General features: G+C 37.8%; 1 protein-coding gene across 1 annotated transcript in view; it reads right to left on the reverse strand.

Moving 5' to 3' along the window:
- Nucleotides 1-14988: 14988 nt before the first annotated feature.
- Nucleotides 14989-21122, reverse strand: part of LOC134664315 (neurexin-4) — a 426329-nt gene continuing 420195 nt past the window's right edge. Inside the window, exon 25 of the mRNA XM_063520885.1 lies at nucleotides 14989-15094. The gene's annotated coding sequence lies outside the window, so the exon portion shown is untranslated. The remainder of the gene's footprint in view (nucleotides 15095-21122) is intronic.

Raw genomic sequence — 21122 nt, forward strand, 5'->3', positions numbered from 1 at the left:
TAAGTATAATCCAATAAATTTAATTGACAGAACGAGCCCGATTCGCGAGCGAAGCGTCTCTGTTTCAGCCTAATAGGAAAAGCGTATGTCCGGTTGTTCTCTTCTAAAATATAGGCAGCATTTTTTTTACGATCCTGTTTATTTTTTTTATTGCGGAGCCACACATATTATTATACAGGTTTAAGGCATGCAAAGACAAACTTGCCAGCTCTGCCGGGCTAGCATATGATTGGCGCGACAGTATCTCGCGGCGAGTTAGACTGCACGTCCCTATTTTATTAACACGGAAAAAGGCGGGGTACTTAGTCTATATCGCCACGAGATACTGTCGCGGCAATCATGTGCTAGGCTTAACTGCACCTGCAGCGCTTAAACGCATGAGGACAGACATACAGAGTCAGAGTCACGCGGACCGTCCGTGCGGATCGCTCCGCACCGCCAAATTATACTTATGAGAAATCTGTCCGCGCGGACCCGTCAGCTTTACTCTGTAACGCCCCCTGAACTTAATACATATTGGTCCGGTGCGGAGCGATCCGCACGGACGGTCCGCGTGACACTAAAACCAGCCTAAAGAAATCTTAAAGTACCTGACTGTACCAGCATTACTGCAGTAGTACCTATTGAAGCGCGACATCACTGCCGACTGCATTACTACTGCAATTGTCAAAAAACTTTTTACAAAAAAAAAGAAAACCGACTTCAAAAAGGATGAAATAAAATATTATCCTTTTTAAGTCTATGCGTTACTAACTGATATGTTTGAAGTCGGTGCCAAGCCAACTTTTGAAGCATACCATGATTTTGGTGCGATTCGATAAGGATGTACGTTAGATTACCTTACACGACGACAATGAACGTACTTTCTGTAGGTACAGTCGACGTTAAAAATATGTTTACACTTTTCGTCTTATTACAAAGGAGTAAGGTGCAAAAGTGTAAACATATATTTGACGTCGACTGTACCTAAGAACACACCTCACAACACACGATCAAACCTTCTTGGCACATTCCGTACCATGTTTGTCGGCACGCAAGCGTGGGATTGGGACTGAAGTTATTTCCCGTCCCTTATTCAGAGGACTACATTTCAAAATATAAAACAATTCAAGGTATTTACTTTCTTGCCATATTTCACCTAAAGCGGTTCAGTTGTTTAGCCATGAAAAGGCGACAAAGAGGCAGACAGAATTACTTACACATTTATAATAGTTATTAGTACAGTTCTAATGGGATTTATAGTCATAAAGCTGATTATTTTTGACGGGTATTGTTACTACTTGGCTTGGCACCGACTTCAAACATATCAGTTAGTAACGCATAGACTTAAAAAGGATAATATTTTATTTCATCCTTTTTGAAGTCGGTTTTCTTTTTTTTTGTAAAAAGTTTTTATTTTTCCATTTTTAGTTTTAACGCATTGTTAAGAGCGCGACGCATGAATGAAAAACAACATCATGAGTAACACTAAATTCGTGTACCTACTTTAATAAATATGTAATCAGGAATTTTCTCGAGCCTGTCTGGGAAATTATAATTCCTGTCCGCCCCGCCACTGATCCAATCCCTCAACCCCCCCCCCCCCGATCACTCTACCTCTCAGCGCATCAACCCCTGATTCATGTACCAGTCGGCCCTGAACCAGCAGCCCATCAACCACCATTACCCGACCCCTTAACTCCTAACCCTAACCCCCGATCAGAAGCCTTACCAGCTTACCAAGAGTTTGACATTGATTTATTCGCTAGCGTGTGTGTACTTACTTTCTTTGCATCTCGCTCGTACTGGCATATTAGTGCGAGCGAGATGCATAAAAAGTAAGTTACGAAGACGTTAGCGTTACTATATGTCAATGTCAAACTCGTGGTAAGGCTACACTTGCACTACATCAAATTGGCGATGTTCGGAAGCAAATGCTCGAGTTACTTTAGAAAACACCGAAATCACTTTACACGTGCCTTTAAAAACTGAGGAGTTCCCTCAATTCCTCATGGATTCCATCATCAGACCAGAACCAAAAATAATACGGAAACACCTCGGAGGCAACTCCTTCCAAACAAAAAAAGAATTACTCAAATCGGATCACAGGTGCCGGAGTAATCGCTGAACATACTACATTAAAAAAACATCATCATTATCATCAAAACAATCATCATCATCAGGTCTACTTCACCAAAATGGTGGTTTTCGGAAGAAAATGCTCGAGTTGCTTAAGAAAACACCCAAATCGCCATGCGTGTGCCTTTAAAAATTGAGGAGTTCCCTCAATTCCTCATGGATCCCATCATCAGAACAGAACCAAATTAAAATGGGACCAACTCGGAGGTAGCTCCTTTCAAACAAAAAAAGAATTACTCAAATCGGACTACGGGTCTCGGAGTAATCGGTGAACGTACATAGAAAAAAAAAAAAAAATAGCCACAACCGAATACAGAACCTCCTCCTTCTATGAAATGGAAGTCGGTTAAAAATTCGAACAACAACATCGATTTTGACAGGTACCGTAATGACAGCAGTTGCAACAAGACACGTATTAAGTTTGAAAAAATCTAGACAACATTACCGACGGAACACTGACGAAGCTCGAAAATACCTTGATGTCGACATAGAACGGATAGCGGGTTCTATTCCCGGCGCGTCACACCTGTCGCGATTAACGGACGTATTGTTTCTTTAAAACAACTATTTTCAGAACTGGTTCGGATTGAGACGGATTCGGGGAAAGAATGGTGGAACTAAAGACAATTTCGCCACAGAAATTAAAGGTTTTAAAGAGAATGACTAATAAAATCTAATCAGCTCACCAAACAATCATGAAATGATGATATACCGATGTATGGAAACCAGGATTTTTGCTGTTGCATTGCCTCTACCCTGATAAGTGTGGCCTAAATACTTTTAGGCATTCAAGGCGTAATTGATGGTTAAATTGTTTCTCAGAAAACCTAAGTATCTAGACCGAATACTATCACGCAACAATTGCATTTAAATTCTTGTTATCACGCCAAACATACAGAGATCTCGGGCAGGTTGATATATTGAATCGCCGCGGTCACAACACGCTGATCTGATGCGAAAAATTTGCAGCGCGTTCCGCGAGAGTTGGGGACACCTGGTTTTAGAACGGACGAGACGACCTCCAGACGTTACGGCTACGGTCATGCTAGGACAAGATAGTTTAATTTGGGTCAAACATATTTTAGAAAAAGGTCCATTCTGTGGATAATACAATGAATGTTAACGACCGGGTACATAATTGTAGATTACGTTTATCTTATTTGAGTCTCGAGTAAGCACTGAAAATTTATCCCTCCTGCAAGGGTGCAAATAGGCCTTATTGTAACTAGCCCGGTTTGCTTACGATGTTTTGTTTCACCGAAAGTCTTGGTAAATTAAAAAAAATCATTAGGTCAAAATCTCTTGGTAAAACGGCGAGTAGTGCGATAGTATAAATATGTTTTTCTTAAACAAATTACTTACAACAACAGACTTTACAGCATATCCGGGAGACGGATAAGAGAGGACTACGACTCCCACGACAACCGTGTCGTATAAAGACTCCCGCGCATCAGTTGAGCGCATGCCAAAAGATTAGGGATCTATCGTTACGCGTAGGCGGAATCGTTCGCTAAAAAACTCCACGGGTTTAACAGCGGATATACAATATTCCGGAATAACACCTATAAAGTGGTTAGGGTTCGTTGATCCGATGTGATTTACTGAAAATGTTTAGATTTATTCAAATGATGGATTTGTTATGTGAATTCCGACCTTCGATTTTAGTACGATTTTGATGAAGGTGAACACAGATGGAATTTAGTAAAATGTAAATATTAAAATAGATTTAACGTTTTATACGGTTTTACCGATTAATAAAGCAGCTTTCTTGACTGACCTAATATAGAAATTATAAAGGTAATTTATACAAAATTTCATATAAATAATGTATCTCGATAAAAATACTTTTATGAGTTTATGACGTTTCCTGAAGTAATGCAGTCGGATGTATTATTGTATTGCAGCAATATTGCAGAATGCCATTAAATACTGTCGATTCCAATTCTGACGAAAATGTTAAAATCAATGTTGAATATTCATAAATAAACAGCCATAAAACTAGAACTATAGTTCATCATCATCTCAGCCATAAGACGTCCACTGCTGAACAAGAACATAGGCCTCCCCCTTGGACCTCCATACGTGCCGGTTGGAAGCGACCCGCATCCAGCATCTTCCGGCAACCTTCTTTTTTTTTTTTTTTATGAATGGGCTTACTCATGGCCACAGACTAGCCGAGGCGTAGACGTGGCCTACGATGGACATGGATGGTGGCTTAACAAGGTGTACTATAATATAGTTAATTCTTTTTAAAAAATAGACATACTTACTATAAAATATGAATTAGGTAGGTAGGTACCTACTCCAGAGTTTTCTTTTTGATCTTCGCATTTTAGTCTAAATAAAACTAAGCCTATAATGATGTCAAGATAAATCATACTTTGAAAAATGTAGGTGCCGTGTTCATTATATGAGGAATTCACCATGAATCTTTCTTTAGTTTGAACGGTCACAATGTTTTCGTGTGGCTAACAAGCACTTCTGTATCAGCAGTAGTAATTTATTATCAAAATAACTTGTACTAAAGATTTTATAGTCTCGTAGTTAATGTAGGATTCGGTGTTATACAACAAACATCAATTTTAAAACTTATCTTTCAAACAAAAAAAGGAGGACATTTTTGTTCATCATCATCATTAGTAGCAACCAATATAGTGCAATAGCTTTACCTACTTTTGGTCACCTGCGATCTTCTACCTTACTTATTACTAGTACCTACTGTTATTGCCAATATAAACGGAAGAACCTTTCATAAAATAAACACTCAAGGCCAGAACATTGCAATTTCCTGTGGCAAATATCATCTCAATTTATGAACCCGTCATAAAATATAATACCGCCGATACCTCAACGGCCATTTTAAATTTAAAATTCACGCAACGTCCTCATATTAATTACTTTTCACCCAATTTCGTGGGCTGTCAAACAGAGTAACAAGTCAAAAGAGTTGGATACGTGGGCCGAATCGAGAATTACCTTTCCCACAAAGATGACACGACTTGAAAATCTCAAAGCGCGTAACATACATTGCTCGCTGCCTAGTAAAGTTGAGAAATTCTGCTGCTACAAAGCCATTAATGTACGATGAGAAAATAATGCAGTGACCATTTTATAGGGTATTGCTGTTTAGAAATCATGCGCTGGTTAGATGTTTAATTTTTTATTTTTTTAATCCGACTAGACGTAGGTAAATGTCCGTTCCTCCACGGTCATTCGTTATTCGGTGTTCTATTTTCAAATCCGAATTCGGGAACGCAAACGGAAATGATTGGATAGTGAAACTTAGTGTTTATTTTTAATTCGTTTTGTTGCGATCTAATTTGGCGTTCATTTATTTTCTGTGTGGCCAGAATCGGCCAGATATCAAAATATGATATCATAAGCGTTTGTTTTGAGAGTACTATGAAAACAAATATTAAATTCAATCTGATTCAACGTGTGTTGGTATATTTTCATAAGGAATATGAGTTATAAATTAATAACACCTTATGTTTTATGGCAGTATTATTTTTTTATAATTATACTATCGTGCAACAAATTATTGCCAAAACTTTTTGACGTTCTAATATTTGTGAGCAGGGGTGCTAAGCTAATAGTTTTGAAGTAGTGCTGAATATAGATAATTTATACGGAACAACAAGAGTCCTCCTAAGCTAGAGTTAGACCAAGAAAAGTCTGCAACGATTTTGATAACATACGCAGTGCAAGTGTTATTTATACGCCATAATCGCGTAGAAGTTTGATGTTTAAAGTAACACTTACACGGCGTGTATTATCAAAATCGTTGCAGACTTTTCTTGGTCTAACTCTAACTCTGCACTGATTTTGAAGTGACAAAGCATAGAAATGCCTCCGTAAACGTCATAGATAGGTATATTAGAGATTTAATATTACTAGCGGCATTTCCGTGTGGCCTCTCTGTCACTGTCAACATTCGTACCTCAAGATCTAACAGATGGCGTTAATAGACCTACATTCATACAAAGAGTGCAACCTTCTATGAAGTGTCATACATTCCTTACATATCGCGCTTTCGGAGTTGTGTATTTACATACTATACTCTTAAACAACTCTAACTGGACTACGGTCTGTCCCCAACCACAATACCCACCTGCCGGTCTAGCCAAGGTGACAATCGCTATCGTCTCTCTCTATCACTATTCCACATTAGTACGACAGTGACAGTTGCGTTGCGTGTCGATCGCGACGGAGCGTAAGCGATTAGCATGTTGGCTACGCGGCCTGAAGAGAGTATTACTCTTTATTGCCCTCTCTCTACATTCTACATCGATATACTGTCACTACAAACCTCTATCCGACCGAACTTACGCTGCTTTTTAAGTGTTAATAAAACGAATCCCGTAGGTGACTGCCGCCATTAGAGCGGCAACGATAAATGCGTTCCTCGTAAATCATGTGCGTGAGCGCACCTGTGCGATCGCTCTGTCTAGCGGACGTGGAAGAGCCGTATCTGAGCAGCCAAGTTTGGGAGTCGGCTTATTGCTATAAACTGAAGTAGACTTCATATACTTACTAAAGAAAAAGTGTAAAGTGACCAAGCCACTTGAGACCTATAAGTACACGGACAAAGATTTTTTTGTTTTTGAAAATCTACCCAGGAAAGAGAGAAATCACACAGACATAATCCCAAGCAGGCGGAGTTACGATAACAAAATCAGTAAAAATAATACTTTGCACTATCTGCTAAGGTTGTATGCAATTAATCGCTTACAGTGATAAGATTGCCTGTTGCTATCTTCATTTACACTGTAAATATATATTTTAATTGCTTTCTTAAGTGGTATAATTATTAACTTACTTACATCTGATCTATCTTGGCCAATTTTTTACAGTTATTTCTGTTGGAATAATGTACTCGGATTGAATTGATCCACTTTGAACTTTTTAAAGTGGCATTATTAACGTCAGCCTCGTCAGTCGTAACTTCGTTGTTTCCTGTAGTTTTGAGGTGAATTAAATTAGAGATTTCATAAAAGATCTTACATTTGATGTAGAAAAAATCAAAAGAAAAGTAGGACGCGTTATAACATTTCTCATTTAAATTGTATCTATTCTGCCTCATATTAAATCTATGGAACTTTATATTTCGAAGACACCCAAAATTCCTTACGGATTTGTTATGTTGTTTAATTTGGTAGGTTAATTGTTTTGAAGGTGGTTGTCTCTTTAGCGATTATAAGATCGCCAGCTGATGTATTTAATCAATTGTTTTTCTTTAAGCTTTATCCTTTACTGAGGTGTGCTAATAAAGAGTATTCTATCTTTGGTGACATCACTGTCAAATAGTCTAATATGAGCATTTTTGGCCAAGTAAAAACGGAGGCTTTTGCTTCACGATCCTCAGCAATGTGGGACCGATTGAAGAGAGAGAGTTGCTTCGCTCGAGTTTTGCTCTCAAATCAAAACACTCTCGTTCGGTTTCTATCATATCCAGCAAAATTATACCGCTCCTGGTAGTTAACTATAACAGTACCTACCTACTTTCAGCTTTATACATTTTTAGCATAGCTACCCTGTAAAGTTAGAACTTAAATATGAACCAAACATTTTCTCTAACCAACAGCTTTGTTGCTGTTTTTATTCGGTATATTTAGCCCGGAATGTGGGTGAGGCGGGCACGATTTATGCCCGTACCTGACTTCTATTCCCGGCGCATTCCATATTCGAACAAACGGTTATTTAAAGATGGCGCTGATGTGGGGAACTGCGGTACAAATGCGTTCGTTGCTGCTTCCATTTTTGCAGTGCCTACTGCCTAAGTACAGTACGTAAAAGCGCACGTAACGCATGTTGATTGGCAGATCAATTTTTATATGGGTTATAAAATTTGCCTACTTTCAAGGTGAACCCAGAATCTGGTTTCGATGGCAGGTAACCAACGATACGACTATGGTTGTAAAGTAGGTACTATTACCACTTCTCTCAACTATACCTTTCTCAATTTTTGTCACTTCATCTTTGTTCAGTCCACATGTATTGTTCTGTACCGAATTTACTCTTTAAAGTCCAGTGTCTACATTTTTCTTTCTTTCCACTTCAAAACAATTTTTTCTGTTCCATTTTGCACGATCCTCCAGAACGGCATCCTCTTGTATATAGAACAGTTGTCACTATTGACATCGTCCAGCCAAAAGCCAGTTTTTTTGGCCTTTCTACTGCTTTTAGCCTCTCCCAAACTGTCTGATATGATGGTGTATACTGTATGGATATGATTGTTACACATTTATCGTGTACCGTGTCATGCATCACTCTCACACAGTTACAGATGACCAAAGTGACATACTATTTTTGCTGACATTATACTTTCTCCAACTCGGCAAATACCAATACAGTTCTTAGGTAACTGGTAATCTGTACGCTACAGTGATCTACCGAACTTAAGAGTCCTTCTCCTACAGACGAGCGTATTTTGCAAAATGCTTCCTTTTTCATTCAAGATTACGACGTAACTATTAGTATTTATTCAAAAACTGATAACGTACTTAAATAATCATTTCTTAAACTAGGGGCTGCAAACGTTCTAATTTTCATTTTCTCTTTTTGAACCTAAAATAAATGAGTTTTCTTAGAAGTCTTTTTCAAAATTTGCTGTGAGAAGGGTCGTTTCGGCTCTCAATTTTGCAGTAAACAAGAATCATTTGGTATATGAATGATTACAATTCAACTCATCATATGTTATACGAGGGGCTTACATGCTTGAAAATCGAACTTTCATTTAAAAAACATGATAAAATACCTTCCGAGTTTTCTTCATTTTTTTGGTGAAAACAGGGTTACATTACATTTTTTTATCGCTAATTGGACTTATATTTTGCCACAAAAAAAATCTTTTAACAAACTGTAACTTTATGTTTACTCATTAAAAAAAAAATAACTATAGGACCTACCTTGCCGTAAATATATATTTTTTTAAAAGACCTATAAATCACGCTGCAGCGACGCCGCGCACTCATTCTCCGCCGAGCGCGCTTAGGGAACGGACCTGCGCTCGATCGTCAGGCGCTCATTGCTTCGTAAACATTGAGCGAGTACCGAGAACTGTTGTATACTATGATTAGAAAATCTTGATCCAAGGGAGAGTACATTTTTCACACCATATTAAATTTTAACAACCGACTCCCGCTTATGTGATAGATTTTCAGTGTTACTTGAATTCTGGTTAGGGTTTGCATTTTAATTATACCCGGACGACCTGGATGATGTCCAGGTTCTCTTGATGGAGTCAGGAATTGGCCACCGAACTCCTAATCTACTCATCTTAACTCCATCGTGTTTGGGCTCCATGGATTTGCCTTGACGAACACCACGGATCTAGATGAGGTCCAGGTTCTCATGATGGACTCAGGAGTTGGTCACCAGAACTCCTAATCTACTTATTATCACTCCATCGTGTTTGGGTTCATTAGATTTGCCCTGACGAGCATCATCTGTTTAGATGAGGTCCAGGGTCATGAGACCCTTCTGGTGACCAACTCCTGACTCCATGATGAGATGGTCACCAGAAGTCCTAATCTACTCATCATAAGTCCATCGTGTTTGGGCTCAATAGATTTGCCCCGACGAGCACCATTGATCTAGATGAAGTCCAGGTTCTCATGATGGAGTCAGGAGTTGGTCACCAGAAATCCTCATCTACTCATTATAACTCCATGGTGTTTGGGCTCATTAGATTTGCCCTGATGAGCACCATCTATCTAGATGATGTCCAGAGTCACGAGCCCCTTCTGGTGACCAACTCCTGACTCCATTAATGAGATGGAGTTAGGAGTTGGTCGCCAGAAGTCCTAATCTACTCATCATAACTTATCGTGTTTGGGATCAATAGATTTGCCCCGACAAGCACCATCGATCTAGATGAAGCCCAGGTTCTCATGATGGAGTCAGGAGTTGGTCACCAGAACTCCGAATCTACTCATTATAACTCCATCGTATTTGGGCTCAATTGATTTGCCTTGACGAGCACTATCGATCTAGATGCGGTTGGTAGATTATTAATATTATTTTATTTTATATACTTACGAATAAAGCTTCATTTGCTTCCTCCCTTTTCACATCCTTAAGGGATAATTTTTGAGATTAAAAGTTTGCTATGTTATTCCCTGGGACTCAAACTATCTCTGTACCTACCAAATATGAACTAAATTGAATATTTTAAACTTTCGCGTTTTGAACACATATTAACTCACATACCCGCGTTAGACCCGTCTATAATGTGGGTTTAACTAAATTGGTTCAGCAGTTTAAGTGTGAAGAGGAATTTAAAAAAGTATTTTTTTTCTTCATATTTTATGTGTTTTTACTTCGGAATGGTGACACCTGATGATGATGATGATAATGACAATGAATTCGGCACCCCCGATTTATACGAAAATGATACTAAACTTGGCCTAGTGGCTTAAATGATACAGATATCAAGATCAAGTTGTGAGAGAGATCAAGATCAAATCTGGGTGGCAGAGAGTTGTTACATTGTTAGTACTCTCAAATTTATTGTTTTTATACAGGGTGGCCAAAAAATAAGTGCTTTTCCGTTGCTAGCAAGAAAATGGTTGCTAAAAAATGTACCCTCCCATAGAAAATTGGACTAGCCAAAATCTATGAAACAGTAATTTTTTTTTTGCGATTTCAGTGTAGGTCCCATACTAAAAGTTGCTCAGTATAATCACTAAAGCTCCCTGGCAACGGGAATGCCCTTATATTTGGGTACCCTGTATATTTCAATTCGACGAAATAAGCAACACCGTATGTATATATACTATAATTTAGTATAATATTATCTTTCAAACATTTAATTATTCAACTTCCTTGGTGAACTGACTTGAATAGTTCCTTGACTTCATGGATGAACTTGTCGCAATAAATCCATGACATAGGTAAACAATCATTATTATTTATTCGTCGTTGGTTATATATTTTCTCAACACATACACTCTATTCACTACTATCATGCTTATAAAAGAGTGCCAATATAACGTTAAAATAAATTTACTTGCAAATTAAATTGAAAAGTATCAATATTATTCTCGTCTGCGTTGAAACGCGCATAGCTTTGCCGGCGCTCGCGTATCAAGCGCCAGCGCCATCTATCGAGTGTTATTTCGCAAAATCGGCGAACGCTCTAAGGAATAAGGGCTCTTAAAACCGAATTTCTCTGAATCAGATCTGATACCTTCCGTAATTCACCTTTATCCACATAAATAAACCCCATTAACCGTGTTTTGATGTCCGTTTACACTATGTTTACTGGCCAGGTGCTAGCCGGCAATATTCGAGGAACGTATAAACGGTGATTCGGTTTTATAGGCCGATGAGCCGATGAGGCTGAAATACTGCGTCTTAAAGTCCACATATATTATACGGAGATCGCCGAATATCTTATAGGTTTCTTGGAGTTTCTGATTTGCGTAGACTAGAGATATTTTGAATAAACTCTTTGTCTTCAAACAGTCTACTGATATGTACTAGTAAGGACGAGATAGACTACCTAATCTACCTATCCTTTTCTGACTGTATTAATGAGAGGGGTGGGGAGGAGTAGGTAGCTACAGCGAGATTCTCTCGCGCTACTTTTTATGACGGAAATGATTGTATGTTATATCCAACTGCAAAGAAAAGTGTCAAGAATAAAGTTCACCGCCTTGTGACAAGCCGACGGGCCTTATTTCCTAGATTTGATAAAACACACTTGTGTAGGTACGAATTTCCCGCAGATAGATTTCGACACATTGACCCTATGCATAATTAAAATAAACGAACAAAGATGCAGAACTAACTGTCTTTCAGAATAGGAAAAGTAGGGTTTCATGCTAATGCTGCCAACAACATACTTTACACCTGAACTATGTTTCCGTTTTTGTACCTACTAGTATGTATTAGTACGAGTATACGTAGGTAGTATGTTTGTCTACACATATGTACGTAGGAATATTCATTCACATTGCACAGTTCCATTGCGCAAAGCCCGCAAATAGCATCGGAAGCCGGTGGGTAGGTATCTGTGAGCCAAACAGTATGAAAGGTGCATTTGTGAGGTGAATTAAAACGCGAATTGGAGATGTAAACACGGCATGATTGCTGCGGATGTTGCACAGTGGCCGCTGAATTGAAGCAATATTTTAATATTTTACGAGTAATATGATTTTTCAATCTGCTAGAAGTTTGTTATTATTTTTGTTTGATGCTATGAACCAAAATATATAAAAAAAACAGCGAAAGAAAAAAAAAATTAGTTCACTGGTATCATATTATTATGATTGTGTCACAAATAAGCCTACCGACTATGGCTTGACAAAGAAGTACAGTATCTTTATATGAATCAAAAACCAACTTTAAATTACATTAATTAAGGAATGACCTGAAAGCTCCAATGTCGACAAACATACAACGCAGAAAATGAATAATACAAAAATATGAGAAAAGAGCGGTATGGGCTTTCTAAGCCAAAACAGAGAGGAGTGTGAAAGAGATCCCATACGGGGATAAGTTCGCCTTTGTTACAATTTAATTCACTCAGCTACTGTACAATAAAGTATAATATACATACATAAGTACATGCATTTTCCCTTAGCCTTGATTTATCATACTCTATTTTATTTATTCCTTTACCATAATAATCACTGCCCAAAGAAACATGATAGATAATAAGCGAGTGTGGCCCCAGCTACAAAATTAAATAATCCATGATTACGTACAGCCAGTCAATTTGTGAAAATGAAGATTTGGTAAAAGAACCATCCGAAGAAAGATCAATACAACCTTCAAACCTTTAAGAAAAGAGTGTATTCCCATCTTCGCCCGTCTTGCAGGAGGTGTCGGTGGACGATGGTAATTGCCTACCATCAGGCGATTCGTCTGCTTTGTCTTCTATACCTATGACAAAAAAATCCCGAACCTGCTGGTTTCGACTTCTTTGGATCTCCATCTTGCGCCCACTGTAGAGAGCACCTAGTTACGTTGAGTCCACGTATTTCCGGTGGCGTTAAAAACGCCGACAGATGATTGACGTGACAGCTGTTTACCTTCCCGCAACCGGTATCGCACAGTTTACACTGAAGTGAAGCAATTGGGGATAGGTGATGATAATCTTGCGAAATTATGTTCAGAGAATTTTATTTGTATAAAAACTTGGCCTCTTTGTCCTCGTCTCAGCATTTTTTTCTTCAGTACCTCGCTTCCTCGCTGGTTATCATTCACTTCTCTTTCATAAAGTATTTCACACAGTTCATCCACTAAAGGTATTCAGTTTGCTTTTTCTTGTATATTCCACCAGTTCCAATTTTATACGTCAGAGAACCAAGGTTACCTCAGCGAAGGTAGCTCAGCGAATTAGCAAGCTGAAGTGGCATTGGGCAAGCCTTAAATGACGAAGACGAAGAACCCGATGGCCGCTGTGGCAGACTGGTTCTTGAGTGGAGACTACGGGACGACACACGCAGTACTAGACGCCCAGTAACTATGGGGGGGGGGGGATGATATTCGGAAGGCAGGAGGCAGTGATTAGAGGAGGAGAGTAATGATCGAGCTCAGTGGCGGGCTGACAATTCCGGTTGATGATGATCCGTCCAAATTATTCCATTATATATTTACCTTTTTAAAGACACCTTTAGACTTCTACTCAAAATTAGGTATCCTCTTGAACACATCGCCATCGTGACACGTTCAAAATAATACGGTAAAAATTTCTTATAACACCCAATAAAAAAGCTTATGCCAGTTCCATCATCAACACATCACACACACTTCAAATCTAAACTTTCAAACCCAACAAGGTTACCGAAACAAAATAAAGCACACACCCACATAAAACGCGAATCACCAGCTATTTCCATCCACATATCTAATCCTTCATGTTTTCTTTCCCATAACACTGTTAGTTTTGGCCACAAAAATTGCATGAGCATGATAGATGGCGCATTAAGTGTTTTATTCTCGTTGTTTTGTCTCCCCGGCGCCAGCAAAGCGGAGGTGTGAAAACGTACTCATGCACTTTTGCTGGCCGGCCGTTGAGGGAAATCTCTTTGCTGGCGTTTGAAGTTGTTGCTAAATTTATGAGCTTTACACTGGGCAGTTATTGTTGTAGTGTAAACTGTTTGTCTGAGTGAAATGTTTGGGCGATTACGCTTATTTCATTAGGGTAATATAAACGGGTATAATATAGATGATCGGTGTTGATTTTGGCTGGCGATTAGGTAAAGTGTTTATCTGATATAACTTATATAATATTCAGTATATTTTCTTTCTAGACAAACTTTAAACTTACATCTTATAATGGCAATTTCATTAATTCATTACCTACATTGTTGGCTCGATTCGGGAAATTAATTAGAGATTCACTAGATATGAAATAGTAAAGATATGTGACGTTCCACGGCAAAAGGTAGCTTATGGCGCCTGGCGCCGCGATTTGGGAAATGAATTACAGATTCACTAGATATGAAATAGTAAATATATGTGACGTTCCACGGTAAAAGGTACATTATGGCGGCTGGCGCTTAGTACGTCGCATAACGTCGCAATATTGGAGCGGCTTTAATAATACCGTAAGTGCTAACCACCATAAGGTACCTTTACTCGTGGGACGTCACATATCTTTACTATATCGTATCTAGTTAATCTCTAATTCATTTCCCGAATCGCGCCGTATATTGTTTGATAATGGTATGAGTAACGGCAATAAAAGTTAAAACCGCCCATATTTGACGTGTAGTGTATCCGTGCATACGAAAAAAACCAGGTAAGTGCGAGTCGGACTCGCGCACGAAGGGTTCCGTACCATAATAAAAAAAAGGCAAAAAAAAAACGGTCACCCATCCAAGTACTGACCCCGCCCGACGTTGCTTAACTTCGGTCAAAAATCACGTTTGTTGTATGGGAGCCCCACTCAAATCTTTATTTTATTCTGTTTTTAGTATTTGTTGTTATAGCGGCAACAGAAATACATCTTCTGTGAAAACTTCTACTGTCTAGCTATCACGGTTCGTGAGATACAGCCTGGTGACAGACGGACGGCCGGACGGACAGCAGAGTCTTAGTAATAGGGTCCCTTTGGGTACGGAACCCTAAAAACAAATATGTAATATAACTAATAAAAGGTGTGCCGCACCCCCGGTCTCCGACGGCGCACAGACCTCTTCTCAATAAACTGTCGCTGCAACAATCATCTGTCAAGATGCTGTGGCCAATGATGAATATAACTAATATGAAATTTAGTTATTTTGCACCTGAACAAAGTAAATAATATTCCCGAGATATACGACCAAAGCTAAACAATATATGTTCTAGCGACGCTATAAAATATCAAAGAGAAGTTTTACGATACTGCGTAGTGCCAAATAGCGGCCAAAGCGGCCGATTCTATCTTAAAAATGTGATATTGATATCAGGGTGCTTGGCCATGGTGACAATCGTTAATAGAAAACCCCAATCGAAGCAAAAAATAATCCTTATGATGAAGCCTTTCGATCGGGATGAAAAAGCTACAGGGTTTTTTTCTCGTGTAGCGGGTTCGATTCCCGGTTCAACCATGTAATTATTTAAAAATCATGAATGCAGTTTAAATTGTTTTTAAAATTAAAATAATGTCTTCTTTCAGTAAAATGTTCCATCTACAATATTCAGGGTACTTTCCCTCCATGTGGCATAGCTGTGGGACGCCCTGTATACGATTTTCATCTTGCACACCAATAAATGTGAGATACCGAATAAGACGACTGCGCTGAAATTGTATTTCACGCACACCAATCAGCGCGAGCAATTATTGGTGCGCATGAGATTAATCAATCAAATAAGCTGTCTAATGACACGACTCAAGGTAATATCAAAACCAAAACATAACCTTATTTAATTGTTAGAATAGGCCCCTGTGTAGAACACTAAACGCTAGTTTTATATGTTCGCTCGTTAGGGAATGGGCGACGCAATTATATTTAAACACAAGGGCAAGGGCTGAATTTCATGGAATTTCACGCCCACAGATAACGGTCACACCTTGGCACGTGGAAATTTGTTTAACTGTTTAGATATTGGTAACGTAAGTAACATAATCATATTATATTATTTATGAATAATCATGACGCTGCTCAATGCGCTCCTGACATCGGCACCTGAATGTGACTTGTTTGCTTGGAGATGGGCGACAGTGTGCCGTGAATGTCTGAAGTTCTGCGAGATGATGGATGACAGGCTGTCCAGCATTTACGTTTAATGTCACCTTATATATTTCATGTGTTTGTATACTGTGTGTGTTGCCATGTTTAATTTCTCGGTGTATTGGCTTGTCTGTAATGCCGTGTAAATATATTGTTAAAATAAATAAAATAAATGAAAATTTTATGATTTGTACGCAAATTTTCATCCAGCCCCATTACATAGTCAAATTTTAGTCATGCTCACAGTTTGAGGCAGGGATCCAATACTGGTATATTTTTCATACAAATAAACCGGTTTTCAAAATTTCGGTGTCGCGGTTGCACTTAATTGCACTTAATTTAGGTAATGTGATCAATCATTATGCGGGTGGTGCTGGAGTTAACATACGGCATCGCATGAACAAGAGATTTCCTTTGGCAGGATTGGTCCTTAGGACCCAAGGATGGATTCAAGAAGTGGAGCCACCGAGATTTTTGATGTAAATTTTTAGGGGGGGGGCTCTCAACTCGATCTTGATATCTGTATCATTTAAGCTACTAGGCCAAGTTTGGTATCGTTTTGGTATAAATCGGGGGTGCCTAATTCATTTCTGATATCATAATGACACCATTCCGAAGTAAAAATACATAAAATATGAAAAATAAACTTTTTTTTAAATTCCTCTTCACGCTTAAACTGCTGAACCTATTTAGTTAAAATTTGATACAGAGATAGTTTGAGTCCCGGGGAATAACATAGCAAACATTTAATCTCAAAAATCATCCCTTAAGGGTGTGAAAAGGGAGGAGGAAATTTGTATGGGGATTCAATAACCGCTGAACCGATTTAGATAAATTGAGTCCCGAGAAAGAACATAGGATAGTTTTTATTCCGAAAAAAATACCTTAAAAATGAAAGGTAAGGTGTAGGATTGTATGGGAAATCAATTAACGCTGAACCGATTTCGATGAAATCTATGTCTATATCTTTGATTTAGTTGAAAATGATACTAAACTTGGCTTAGAACCTAAACTTTAAGAATTATTAACCTCAGACGTCGCAGACGCTTAAAAACCCCCCCACCCCCCACCTGCAGCAAAAATCTGGGTGGCTCCACTTCTTAATTCCATCCTTGGGTCCTAAGGACCAATCCTGCCAAAGGAAATCTCTTGTTCATGCAACGCCGTGGTTGACCTTTTTATGCTCTGAGCAAACGCTTACCTTAATACTATTCTAAGTATAATATCAAAGACATATTGTGAAAGGTATGAGATATTTTGATTTTTATATCGGTAACGGTTCCTGGTTTAAAGTTGCCTTTCCACTGAGGCGAAAATGAGCTGTGATGAGGGGAGACGTACTGGAATCAATCAATAGCATGGGATGTAATCCATATAAATATCTTCACCGCTCGGCATTATTAAGTATTTTTATTTATTTATATTTGCTTAGAGTGTCCCACTGCTTGGCAAAGGCCTCCCTCCTCCCTTTCCACGTATCCCTGTCTTGCCCCGTCTCCCACCACATTATTAAGTAAGTAATTCACGGAACAGCAAACTGTGCGTGCATGTGTTTTGGCAACATGGCTTAGAACTATATACATAATAGTCGATCCCTCACAATATTATTCAAATCAGAATGTGATTCTGGTCAAAATACGAGTATCCGCATGCATTTGTAAAATATTCTTTAACATTACAAAAGCAAATTACAGACCACACTGTAAATATACAGCATGTATCCCGTCGAACGGAAAACTGTACCAAAATATAGCTCCAACTGAACATATATTACAAAAATAGCGCAAATGCAAAACGTATGTGTTGCGGTACATAAACAAATTTGGTCATTCGGTATACTGTCTGTGTTTCGTTTGATAGGTTCCATATCTCTGACCGCGGGGGGTGCGTCAGGCTTGGCTTTCTGCCCTACAACTATTTATTAACGCGAAGGTATGTGTTGAAGATTTTTAATAAAGAAAGGACTCGAGAATATGTTTACGTGAACTTTGTTTTATTTGACCGGTTAAAAAATGGCAACTTTTTATATTTTAGTTCTGTTGAACGTAGTTTCAATGATATATGTTGCACGTTTGATTGTACACAACTTTTAATTAATAAAACTTTTGTTTTATTAGGCTCCCTGCCTGGTCTGACTTTCAGAAACCATTTTGTTATGACCAATTAGTTAATTGCCAATTCATAAAATTGGATTTATTTAAAAAACAATGCATTGATCACCACAAAAACCCTATTTATATTGTAGTTTCAATGCGATTCAAGACTCAATTAAACCTCTATATTTTTATTATTTTATGCATAAAATAAGCTGTAAAAAGGTGGATGGTGTAGACAAAAGGTAGCCATTACCCGCTGACCGCTGTGAGCAGTGTGCGCAGTAGGCGGCCGCTGGCCCCGCGACGGGGGTTCGATTCCGAACAAGGACCGTTCCGTAAGTGCTGTAAATTGATTTAAAATGAGGCAATTTCATTTTCTTTAAAGTGCACTTTAATATGGGGGCTAGAATGTATTGTACATATTTGTTAATAAACAAAGCTTACACAAATCTAAGTAATAGCGCGTCAGAAAAAAGGGCACGGCCTGAAAAATCATGATGAAAAATAGGGCTTATACATTTTTATAATTTAATATTATTTTAGTAGGTACCAGTTGTTGAATCACTGTATTATTGTATGTACCTACTTACGTTGAAGCAAAGGAAACCACATTGTGGTCAAAATGTATTGTTCTAATACGGGAATATTTAATAACATTTCAATTAATATACATTTATGTGTTAATATTCCAAGTACATAATAATGATCGATTTTGACAAGTGGCGTATCGAAAATACCGGAATATTTTTTTAAATACTGTACACGACAAAATCTAAATCTTTAGGTACCTACAGCTACAAGTAGGTAAATAAGCGAGGTGTCCAAAATTATTTACACTTGCACTTGTTTAGCAAGGAATTCGCCGAGAGCATTTGTGAGTGTAGGTAATACTTGTTTCACTACCTACGTTACAACGTATTGCTTCCCCGTATTAGGAAGGATCTTCGTTAAAATAAATAGTGTACAAAGACAGAATTTATGTGGTTGTTTCTTTAAGCTGTATTAATGACTTAATTCTACAACTTGAAGTAGTCAACCTTTATTCCTAGGCCACTATACGAGTTCGTAAAACCATGTCATAATTAATCAATTTGTTTACTTTCTGCGACCGTGCTTATTGAGACTAGATTACGAATCAAAGTGACAATAAAATTGATTGAATCAATAAAAAAGTCGCTAGGGACCAAATATTATTGTATTGTAAAAAGGTACGAAATGGTACTGAAACTAAATTCCTTGGCCGTACATAATTATAATTACTATAAACAAAGAAATCCTTTATTTTGAGGCTCTCCTTAACAAGACAAATATTTTGAAAAACCTCTTACCTTCTAAGTCAATATTTACAACTCCATCTTTGAATAACTAAGATACATCAACCCTATAAATCTACAAAAGTCCCTGTTTCATTCTTAAAAACCTTAACTTATGTCTTTACTCCAATAGGAAGTGGCAAAGGCTTTATAAAAAAGACGTAAAATGTATTTGATTGTAATGTACTTGTGTCTATTTGGTTTTGGGCTGGTGGAACCACCTTCAGTAACCGGGGATTTTAATTGAATGTTTGTACAACGATGTTTAACTGAAGCAGGGCGAGTTGGATAGCGAGCAGTTTCAAGTCAGTCAGAAAAGGTCAGTTAGTTTTCAAACTGTTTTCATATTCTTTTAATTCAAATTATAACTATAAAAATTATATTTGTGTTTTAAATTGTAATACTTAAGTTGAAATGTACTTTATTTGGAGAATTTCTATTAAAATTTTACCTATTATAAAAAAAAAATGTCTTCAAAATTAATTAACCTGAGAATGCCTTTACAAAAAGTACCTTGCAGTTTACGATTTTCCCGTTGTGCATTAATGAACATACTATATTTTTAAGATTTTTTATACACTGTGGTTACAATTATTTAATGAAAAACCGGTCTAGAGCATGTCGAACCTGCTATGATACTTACTGATTAGTAAGTATCATATCATATTCATAACAAACAAAAGGGAGTACCTTCGCAATGGAGTCTTTTTAAGTTTTTACTAAGAAAAGAAGATTTTTGCGATAACTCAAATAACTTAAAAAAGTTTCTTACATGATGGTATGATCATCATGTACAAATCTTTGTTTGGCAATCGTCTTCTATTTATCTCTGTGAGTTACTTAAAGATTAGCTGGGAGAGATCTCTTCAAGGTATTAGTTCGCCTTTGTACACTTTATTGTATTCTCTATTTGTTATGTACTTGTGCAATGAAGTATTTTACTACCAAGTACCTACTACTAAATGTTGAGCAACATTAACATATTAAGTTCGCTATAGTTTTAATTGAAAGTCATTATTAAGTTCTACTTTCATTATACATTTTTATCCATCCTTCACAACATATTTTTAAGAAAAAAAGGCTAATTAAACTTTGACTAACTGACATGAGTACCACCAGCCCCAAACCTCGAACCGGGAAAAGAACAAGATAAGACTAACTAGAAGTTAAATCTCGCGGTCGCGCTATAAATTCAGTTAAGCCACTTAATTCCGCCTTAACTGGGACTCGAGAAACCGGCCCATGTTTTTGAAATTGTATCTTAAAGGTACTTATCTGTACACGGAGTAATCAGGGAGAGATCTTTATTTTAAGGTAATTAATTCACTTTGTATTTGATGTATTAATTTAAAGTAGGGAAGCATTTTGTTTTCATTTAACGATTGCTAGAAACAGGCGCGCAGTTAATTTTTTCTTTTAATTTTGCC

Source organism: Cydia fagiglandana, chromosome 5 (assembly GCF_963556715.1).
Source record: "Cydia fagiglandana chromosome 5, ilCydFagi1.1, whole genome shotgun sequence".
NCBI lineage: Eukaryota > Metazoa > Arthropoda > Insecta > Lepidoptera > Tortricidae > Cydia > Cydia fagiglandana.